This window comes from Oncorhynchus kisutch, linkage group LG21 (genome assembly GCF_002021735.2).
Source record: "Oncorhynchus kisutch isolate 150728-3 linkage group LG21, Okis_V2, whole genome shotgun sequence".
NCBI classification, from domain to species: domain Eukaryota; kingdom Metazoa; phylum Chordata; class Actinopteri; order Salmoniformes; family Salmonidae; genus Oncorhynchus; species Oncorhynchus kisutch.
Genome location: NC_034194.2, coordinates 31,335,125 through 31,345,869, shown reverse-complemented (window position 1 = coordinate 31,345,869; position 10,745 = coordinate 31,335,125). Strand labels below are relative to the sequence as shown.

The 10,745-nt window shown below is 46.3% G+C and overlaps 1 long non-coding RNA gene across 1 annotated transcript; it reads left to right on the top strand.

Moving 5' to 3' along the window:
* Positions 1-8,522: 8,522 nt before the first annotated feature.
* Positions 8,523-10,157, top strand: LOC116356191 (uncharacterized). Its single transcript, XR_004204666.1, has 2 exons — positions 8,523-9,402; positions 9,728-10,157. It is a non-coding gene; the product is annotated as an uncharacterized LOC116356191 (long non-coding RNA).
* Positions 10,158-10,745: the final 588 nt, after the last annotated feature.

Below are 10,745 nucleotides of genomic sequence, written 5' to 3'. Positions count from 1 at the left end.
CAATTCTCATACTGTAATCTCACCGACGTCGACCCGACGTAGTATGGAGCGCGTGTGAAAAAGTACCCAATTCTCATACTGTAATCTCACCGACGTCGACCCGACGTAGTATGGAGCGCGTGTGAAAAAGTACCCAATTCTCATACTGTAATCTCACCGACGTCGACCCGACGTAGTATGGAGCGCGTGTGAAAAAGTACCCAATTCTCATACTGTAATCTCACCGACGTCGACCCGACGTAGTATGGAGCGCGTGTGAAAAAGTACCCAATTCTCATACTGTAATCTCACCGACGTCGACCCGACGTAGTATGGAGCGCGTGTGAAAAAGTACCCAATTCTCATACTGTAATCTCACCGACGTCGACCCGACGTAGTATGGAGCGCGTGTGAAAAAGTACCCAATTCTCATACTGTAATCTCACCGACGTCGACCCGACGTAGTATGGAGCGCGTGTGAAAAAGTACCCAATTCTCATACTGTAATCTCACCGACGTCGACCCGACGTAGTATGGAGCGCGTGTGAAAAAGTACCCAATTCTCATACTGTAATCTCACCGACGTCGACCCGACGTAGTATGGAGCGCGTGTGAAAAAGTACCCAATTCTCATACTGTAATCTCACCGACGTCGACCCGACGTAGTATGGAGCGCGTGTGAAAAAGTACCCAATTCTCATACTGTAATCTCACCGACGTCGACCCGACGTAGTATGGAGCGCGTGTGAAAAAGTACCCAATTCTCATACTGTAATCTCACCGACGTCGACCCGACGTAGTATGGAGCGCGTGTGAAAAAGTACCCAATTCTCATACTGTAATCTCACCGACGTCGACCCGACGTAGTATGGAGCGCGTGTGAAAAAGTACCCAATTCTCATACTGTAATCTCACCGACGTCGACCCGACGTAGTATGGAGCGCGTGTGAAAAAGTACCCAATTCTCATACTGTAATCTCACCGACGTCGACCCGACGTAGTATGGAGCGCGTGTGAAAAAGTACCCAATTCTCATACTGTAATCTCACCGACGTCGACCCGACGTAGTATGGAGCGCGTGTGAAAAAGTACCCAATTCTCATACTGTAATCTCACCGACGTCGACCCGACGTAGTATGGAGCGCGTGTGAAAAAGTACCCAATTCTCATACTGTAATCTCACCGACGTCGACCCGACGTAGTATGGAGCGCGTGTGAAAAAGTACCCAATTCTCATACTGTAATCTCACCGACGTCGACCCGACGTAGTATGGAGCGCGTGTGAAAAAGTACCCAATTCTCATACTGTAATCTCACCGACGTCGACCCGACGTAGTATGGAGCGCGTGTGAAAAAGTACCCAATTCTCATACTGTAATCTCACCGACGTCGACCCGACGTAGTATGGAGCGCGTGTGAAAAAGTACCCAATTCTCATACTGTAATCTCACCGACGTCGACCCGACGTAGTATGGAGCGCGTGTGAAAAGTACCCAATTCTCATACTGTAATCTCACCGACGTCGACCCGACGTAGTATGGAGCGCGTGTGAAAAAGTACCCAATTCTCATACTGTAATCTCACCGACGTCGACCCGACGTAGTATGGAGCGCGTGTGAAAAAGTACCCAATTCTCATACTGTAATCTCACCGACGTCGACCCGACGTAGTATGGAGCGCGTGTGAAAAAGTACCCAATTCTCATACTGTAATCTCACCGACGTCGACCCGACGTAGTATGGAGCGCGTGTGAAAAAGTACCCAATTCTCATACTGTAATCTCACCGACGTCGACCCGACGTAGTATGGAGCGCGTGTGAAAAAGTACCCAATTCTCATACTGTAATCTCACCGACGTCGACCCGACGTAGTATGGAGCGCGTGTGAAAAAGTACCCAATTCTCATACTGTAATCTCACCGACGTCGACCCGACGTAGTATGGAGCGCGTGTGAAAAAGTACCCAATTCTCATACTGTAATCTCACCGACGTCGACCCGACGTAGTATGGAGCGCGTGTGAAAAAGTACCCAATTCTCATACTGTAATCTCACCGACGTCGACCCGACGTAGTATGGAGCGCGTGTGAAAAAGTACCCAATTCTCATACTGTAATCTCACCGACGTCGACCCGACGTAGTATGGAGCGCGTGTGAAAAAGTACCCAATTCTCATACTGTAATCTCACCGACGTCGACCCGACGTAGTATGGAGCGCGTGTGAAAAAGTACCCAATTCTCATACTGTAATCTCACCGACGTCGACCCGACGTAGTATGGAGCGCGTGTGAAAAAGTACCCAATTCTCATACTGTAATCTCACCGACGTCGACCCGACGTAGTATGGAGCGCGTGTGAAAAAGTACCCAATTCTCATACTGTAATCTCACCGACGTCGACCCGACGTAGTATGGAGCGCGTGTGAAAAAGTACCCAATTCTCATACTGTAATCTCACCGACGTCGACCCGACGTAGTATGGAGCGCGTGTGAAAAAGTACCCAATTCTCATACTGTAATCTCACCGACGTCGACCCGACGTAGTATGGAGCGCGTGTGAAAAAGTACCCAATTCTCATACTGTAATCTCACCGACGTCGACCCGACGTAGTATGGAGCGCGTGTGAAAAAGTACCCAATTCTCATACTGTAATCTCACCGACGTCGACCCGACGTAGTATGGAGCGCGTGTGAAAAAGTACCCAATTCTCATACTGTAATCTCACCGACGTCGACCCGACGTAGTATGGAGCGCGTGTGAAAAAGTACCCAATTCTCATACTGTAATCTCACCGACGTCGACCCGACGTAGTATGGAGCGCGTGTGAAAAAGTACCCAATTCTCATACTGTAATCTCACCGACGTCGACCCGACGTAGTATGGAGCGCGTGTGAAAAAGTACCCAATTCTCATACTGTAATCTCACCGACGTCGACCCGACGTAGTATGGAGCGCGTGTGAAAAAGTACCCAATTCTCATACTGTAATCTCACCGACGTCGACCCGACGTAGTATGGAGCGCGTGTGAAAAGTACCCAATTCTCATACTGTAATCTCACCGACGTCGACCCGACGTAGTATGGAGCGCGTGTGAAAAAGTACCCAATTCTCATACTGTAATCTCACCGACGTCGACCCGACGTAGTATGGAGCGCGTGTGAAAAAGTACCCAATTCTCATACTGTAATCTCACCGACGTCGACCCGACGTAGTATGGAGCGCGTGTGAAAAAGTACCCAATTCTCATACTGTAATCTCACCGACGTCGACCCGACGTAGTATGGAGCGCGTGTGAAAAAGTACCCAATTCTCATACTGTAATCTCACCGACGTCGACCCGACGTAGTATGGAGCGCGTGTGAAAAAGTACCCAATTCTCATACTGTAATCTCACCGACGTCGACCCGACGTAGTATGGAGCGCGTGTGAAAAAGTACCCAATTCTCATACTGTAATCTCACCGACGTCGACCCGACGTAGTATGGAGCGCGTGTGAAAAGTACCCAATTCTCATACTGTAATCTCACCGACGTCGACCCGACGTAGTATGGAGCGCGTGTGAAAAAGTACCCAATTCTCATACTGTAATCTCACCGACGTCGACCCGACGTAGTATGGAGCGCGTGTGAAAAAGTACCCAATTCTCATACTGTAATCTCACCGACGTCGACCCGACGTAGTATGGAGCGCGTGTGAAAAAGTACCCAATTCTCATACTGTAATCTCACCGACGTCGACCCGACGTAGTATGGAGCGCGTGTGAAAAAGTACCCAATTCTCATACTGTAATCTCACCGACGTCGACCCGACGTAGTATGGAGCGCGTGTGAAAAAGTACCCAATTCTCATACTGTAATCTCACCGACGTCGACCCGACGTAGTATGGAGCGCGTGTGAAAAAGTACCCAATTCTCATACTGTAATCTCACCGACGTCGACCCGACGTAGTATGGAGCGCGTGTGAAAAAGTACCCAATTCTCATACTGTAATCTCACCGACGTCGACCCGACGTAGTATGGAGCGCGTGTGAAAAAGTACCCAATTCTCATACTGTAATCTCACCGACGTCGACCCGACGTAGTATGGAGCGCGTGTGAAAAAGTACCCAATTCTCATACTGTAATCTCACCGACGTCGACCCGACGTAGTATGGAGCGCGTGTGAAAAAGTACCCAATTCTCATACTGTAATCTCACCGACGTCGACCCGACGTAGTATGGAGCGCGTGTGAAAAAGTACCCAATTCTCATACTGTAATCTCACCGACGTCGACCCGACGTAGTATGGAGCGCGTGTGAAAAAGTACCCAATTCTCATACTGTAATCTCACCGACGTCGACCCGACGTAGTATGGAGCGCGTGTGAAAAAGTACCCAATTCTCATACTGTAATCTCACCGACGTCGACCCGACGTAGTATGGAGCGCGTGTGAAAAGTACCCAATTCTCATACTGTAATCTCACCGACGTCGACCCGACGTAGTATGGAGCGCGTGTGAAAAAGTACCCAATTCTCATACTGTAATCTCACCGACGTCGACCCGACGTAGTATGGAGCGCGTGTGAAAAAGTACCCAATTCTCATACTGTAATCTCACCGACGTCGACCCGACGTAGTATGGAGCGCGTGTGAAAAAGTACCCAATTCTCATACTGTAATCTCACCGACGTCGACCCGACGTAGTATGGAGCGCGTGTGAAAAAGTACCCAATTCTCATACTGTAATCTCACCGACGTCGACCCGACGTAGTATGGAGCGCGTGTGAAAAAGTACCCAATTCTCATACTGTAATCTCACCGACGTCGACCCGACGTAGTATGGAGCGCGTGTGAAAAAGTACCCAATTCTCATACTGTAATCTCACCGACGTCGACCCGACGTAGTATGGAGCGCGTGTGAAAAAGTACCCAATTCTCATACTGTAATCTCACCGACGTCGACCCGACGTAGTATGGAGCGCGTGTGAAAAAAGTACCCAATTCTCATACTGTAATCTCACCGACGTCGACCCGACGTAGTATGGAGGCGCGTGTGAAAAAGTACCCAATTCTCATACTGTAATCTCACCGACGTCGACCCGACGTAGTATGGAGCGCGTGTGAAAAAGTACCCAATTCTCATACTGTAATCTCACCGACGTCGACCCGACGTAGTATGGAGCGCGTGTGAAAAAGTACCCAATTCTCATACTGTAATCTCACCGACGTCGACCCGACGTAGTATGGAGCGCGTGTGAAAAAGTACCCAATTCTCATACTGTAATCTCACCGACGTCGACCCGACGTAGTATGGAGCGCGTGTGAAAAAGTACCCAATTCTCATACTGTAATCTCACCGACGTCGACCCGACGTAGTATGGAGCGCGTGTGAAAAAGTACCCAATTCTCATACTGTAATCTCACCGACGTCGACCCGACGTAGTATGGAGCGCGTGTGAAAAAGTACCCAATTCTCATACTGTAATCTCACCGACGTCGACCCGACGTAGTATGGAGCGCGTGTGAAAAAGTACCCAATTCTCATACTGTAATCTCACCGACGTCGACCCGACGTAGTATGGAGCGCGTGTGAAAAAGTACCCAATTCTCATACTGTAATCTCACCGACGTCGACCCGACGTAGTATGGAGCGCGTGTGAAAAAGTACCCAATTCTCATACTGTAATCTCACCGACGTCGACCCGACGAGCTAGTATGGAGCGCGTATGTGAAAAAGTACCCAATTCTCATACTGTAATCTCACCGACGTCGACCCGACGTAGTATGGAGCGCGTGTGAAATAGTACCCAATTCTCATACTGTAATCTCACCGACGTCGACCCGACGTAGTATGGAGCGCGTGTGAAAAAGTACCCAATTCTCATACTGTAATCTCACCGACGGTCGACCCCGACGTAGTATGGAGCGCGTGTGAAAAAGTACCCAATTCTCAATACTGTAATCTCACCGACGTCGACCCGACGTAGTATGGAGCGCGTGTGAAAAGTACCCAATTCTCATATACTGTAATCTCACCGACGTCGACCCGACGTAGTATGGAGCGCGGTGTGTGAAAAAGTACCCAATTCTCATACTGTATCTCACCGACGCGCACCGACGTAGTATGGAGCGCGTGTGAAAAGTACCCCAATTCTCATACTGTAAATCTCACCGACAGTCGACACGACGTAGTATGGAAGCGCGTGTGTGAAAAAGTACCCAATTATCATACTGTAATCTCACCGACCGTCGACCCGACGTAGTATGGACGCGCGTGTGAAAAAGTACCCAATTCTCATACTTTAATCTCACCGACGTCGACCCGACGTAGTATGGAGCGGTGTGAAAAAGTACCCAATTCTATACTGTGTAATCTCACCTACGTCGACCCCGACGTTAGTATGGAGCGCGTGTGAAAAGTACCCAATTCCTCCTACTGTAATCTCACCGACGTCGACCGACGTAGTATGGAGCGCGTGTAAAAAAAGTACCAATTCTCATACTGTAATCTCACCGACGTCGACCCGACGTAGTATGGAGCGCGTGTGAAAAAGTACCCAATTCTCATACTGTAATCTCACCGACGTCGACCCGACGTAGTATGGAGCGCGTGTGAAAAGTACCCAATTCTCATACTGTAATCTCACCGACGTCGACCCGACGTAGTATGGAGCGCGTGTGAAAAAGTACCCAATTCTCATACTGTAATCTCACCGACGTCGACCCGACGTAGTATGGAGCGCGTGTGAAAAAGTACCCAATTCTCATACTGTAATCTCACCGACGTCGACCCGACGTAGTATGGAGCGCGTGTGAAAAAGTACCCAATTCTCATACTGTAATCTCACCGACGTCGACCCGACGTAGTATGGAGCGCGTGTGAAAAGTACCCACCACCATCTCATACTGTAATCTCACCGACGTCGACCCGACGTAGTATGGAGCGTGTGAAAAGTACCCAATTCTCATACTGTAAGGTAAAATTGGGCATTGATGATAGGGTAAAGCCAGCATGGAGGGCACTGTACAAACCACCGTTACAAAAGGGTACTGGTGATATGCAATGGAGGGTTTTACATGGCATCATTGCAGTTAATGCTTTTGTATCTGTTATTAATTCAGATGTTAGAGATGGATGTCCTTTTTGTAATATAAGAGAAACCATTTTTCACTGTTTTATGGAGTGTTGAGAGGATAAAACCTCTATTGGAAATGATGGAATCTTGTTTAAAGCTGTAGGGGAATTTTCAATAACACTGTTTTTATTTTGGGGTTTCAATATAGTAAACAACAGAAAAGAAAATGTCAAATGTTAAATTTTATTTTGGGACAAGCTAAGATGTCCATTTTTCTGAGTAGAAACACAAGATAGAAACGGATATGGGAAGGATGTAAGATGTGTTTTTAAAGGATTAGTGAAAGCAAGAATAAAAGTAGATTTTGAGTTCTTTTCAGCTGTAAAAGATCTCCTATTATTTGAGGAGAAGTGGGCCTACGAAAGAGCGCTTTGTTTTGTAGAGGAGGGGCAATTATTTTTTTCTGATGAACATAAGTTGAATGTATATGTTATGTATGTATTTTTGTTTAGGAATTACATTTGTTGTTTCATTTCTGAAAAGGCAGTGTGTCTTTTTATTTTTATTTTATGTTAACAACTTGAGTAAAAATAAAGGTTTTATAAAAACTCAAACTCTCTCTCTCTCTCTCTCTCTCTCTCTCTCTCTCTCTCTCTCTCTCTCTCTCTCTCTCCTCTCTCTCTCTCTCTCTCTCTCTCTCTCTCTCTCTCTCTCTCTCTCTCTCTTCTCTCCTCTTCTTCTCTCACCCATGGACTTTTGGGGCATGGCCTTTCAGGCTATGATTTCTCTCTCTCTCACTCTTTCTTTTGCTCTCTCGCTCTCTCTCTCGCTCTCTTTCTCCCTCTCTCTCTCCCTCCCTCTCTATATCACTCTCTCTTTATCCCTCTCTTTATCCCCTCTCTCTCTCCCTCCCTCTCTCTCTTCCTCTCCCCTTCTCTCTCTCCCCTCTCTCTGTGTCTCTCTCCCACTGTCTCGCTCTCTCTCTCCACCCCATGGACTTTTGGGAAATGGCCTTTCAGGCTATGATTTCTCTCTCTCTCTCCCTCTCTCTCTGTCTATCTCTCTGTCTCTCTCCCTCTCTCCCTCTATCTTTCTCTTGCTCTCTCTCTCTCTCCCTCTCTCTTTCCCTCCCTCTCTTCCTCTCTCTTGCTCTCTCTCTGTGTCTCTCTCCCTCTCTCTCTCGCTCTCCACCCCATGGACTTTTGGGAAATGGCCTTTCAGGCAATGATTTCTCTCGCTCTCTCGCTCTCTTTCTCCCTCTCTCTCTCCCTCTCTGTCTATCTCTCTGTCTCTCTCTCTCTCTCTCTCTCTCTATCTTTCTCTTGCTCTCTTTCTGTCTCTCTCCCTCTCTCTCTCCCACCCTCTCTTCCTCTCTCTTTCTCCCTCTCTCACTCTCTCCCTCCCTCTGTCCCTCTCCATTTCTCTCGCCCTCTTTCTCCCTCCCCCTCTCTCTGTCTCTCTCCCTCTCTCTCTCTCTCTCTCTGTGGTTTCTCTCCCTCTCTCTCTCTCTCAACCCCATGGACTTTTGGGGCATGGCCTTTCAGGCTATGGTTTTTCTCTCTCTCTCTCTCCATGCTTAGAATAATGTGTTGAAATGCTTCTTAATGCTTTGAAACTTCAGCTTGATGCCTTGTATGTGAAACCGGTAATTTTACCAAGTAATTAAACACAATTCTAGTTAGAATTCCAATCTCATGACAACTATTTCATCTTAGTCAGCTAAACAACTCATAATTGTTGCATATGGTTCAACCATATTCTCTTGCATGTTACTATTTATCTTATGGAGTCAGATCTACATTATAATAGGCTAATTCCATGGTCTTTTTACAAGTTGAATGTGATGTATATATAATAAACTGTATATACACTATTCAAATATGTCTGTCCACGACACTACAGCCTCTTCTACTTGGCTGTGGTGCCGTTCACCCTTCTCTCTTCCTGTATGAATTTCTGCTTCTCTGTGAAGCCAAATACCAATACTCCAGGTTTAAGGTGTTATATAACCTTTCTATTATTTAGTGGATGGTGTGAACAATCATAATCCATTACAAACAAATGAAAACACTCAGCTAGATCGTTGGTGTTCAGACAGAGGAGAAGTTGTAGAGGTGTTTGGCTGATGGATATTGGTCCTCAGCATCTTCTATTGACCGGTGTGTGATACAAACTCTACTTTCATTTAAATCAATCTAAATGATTGACTGTGTTTAATCCCTGTCTGTCTCATTGTTCAGGTACCAGTAATGCTGTTAAGTTGCCCATCAGTCACATCATGCTCTTTGTGGCACTGACCATCATGGCTACCATAGTCACTATTCACACAAGGAGGAACCGCCCACCCAAGGCTCTGCCCCCACAAGCAGGTGAGAGTAACAGGCATTGGTCCAGTTCCATTTAGGTTCCTAACTCCTCCCACAACATCAGAGTTCACAGATCTGAAAGGACTGTATAGACCTAAACATTATGAATGGTTCCATCAATCCATAGAACACATGGAGCAAACAACACATTACATTCACATATTCTGATCTTCAGATGTGTGAACTGAAATGGAATCAGGACATGAATAGTCCTTTGACGTAGTCATCTTGTCCATCTAATCCCCTATTAACTAGTTCATCTTTATGGTCTGCTATAGAATGAATGGTGAGACATGTTGTCTGATGTGTTGTTTTGTTCTCTGTATAGAAGAAGCCTCTGGTATTGAGATTCATGTCCTGGAGGAATGACCCCCTGTTCCTCACTCTTCTCCCTGTGCTGGACTAACTGTCTGTAGCTTTATTGATTCAGTAACAGAGGACATTATACATGTTTTTAAAGCTGATGTTAATCTATTTTAGTGCATAGTGTGGAAGATGTATTAATTTGTAGTTGTGTTCTCTTATTTTAGTATCTTTTTAAAGACCTTTATGTAGTAGGGATTCAAATATCAGCAAACCTTGGTTGATGTTTTACATTTTTACTGTCCATTGTGAAGGACGTCAGCATGGAGAAATTCCTTGGTTTTGTTTAATTAATAAGTTGTGTCCTAAGCAGACTTAAAATGAGCACAATGCTTCTTCTAAAATGTATATTAATTACGAAAACTGTTTTTAAATAAACTAATAAAAATACAGTACTTCCAACTTGTCACTTACAGGTGTTTTCAGGCTACGCTTCCACAATGTAAGGTAAAGCATGAATGCATTGTCCCTATTTCATTTACAACCTTCGTCTAGTCAGCAGCAAAGATAGATTTGTCTGTCCTTTACTGAAAGCCTATTCAGAATTTCTATGACAAAATAAAGAATTTGAAGCAGTAGAAGGCCTAGTTTACCATAGCCACCAGTTCTTCCCGTTGACAATCCAAATGACTTTAGCCTACAGCCTTCCTTCTAAATAATGTTGCAGACTACTCCATTTATAACCTTTACCTGCAGCAGAGTTTCTTGCCAGGAGTAGTGGTGCTGCCTGTAATCCAAGCATCTGGAGTCTGTAGCATGCTATGCTAAACAGGTGTCCTCACCAAGTTAAACAGGTGTCCTCACCAAGTTAAACATGTGTCCACACCACTCCTACAGTCACATGGAGGATCTGGTTAAGTGGAGAACCTGAAAGGACCAGGAAGAGGATGGAGGTCTGGTTAGTGGAGGAGAACCAGCCAGGACCAGAGAGATGATGGGGTCTAGTTTAGTGGTGACCTGACCGGACCAAAGAGAGGATGGTT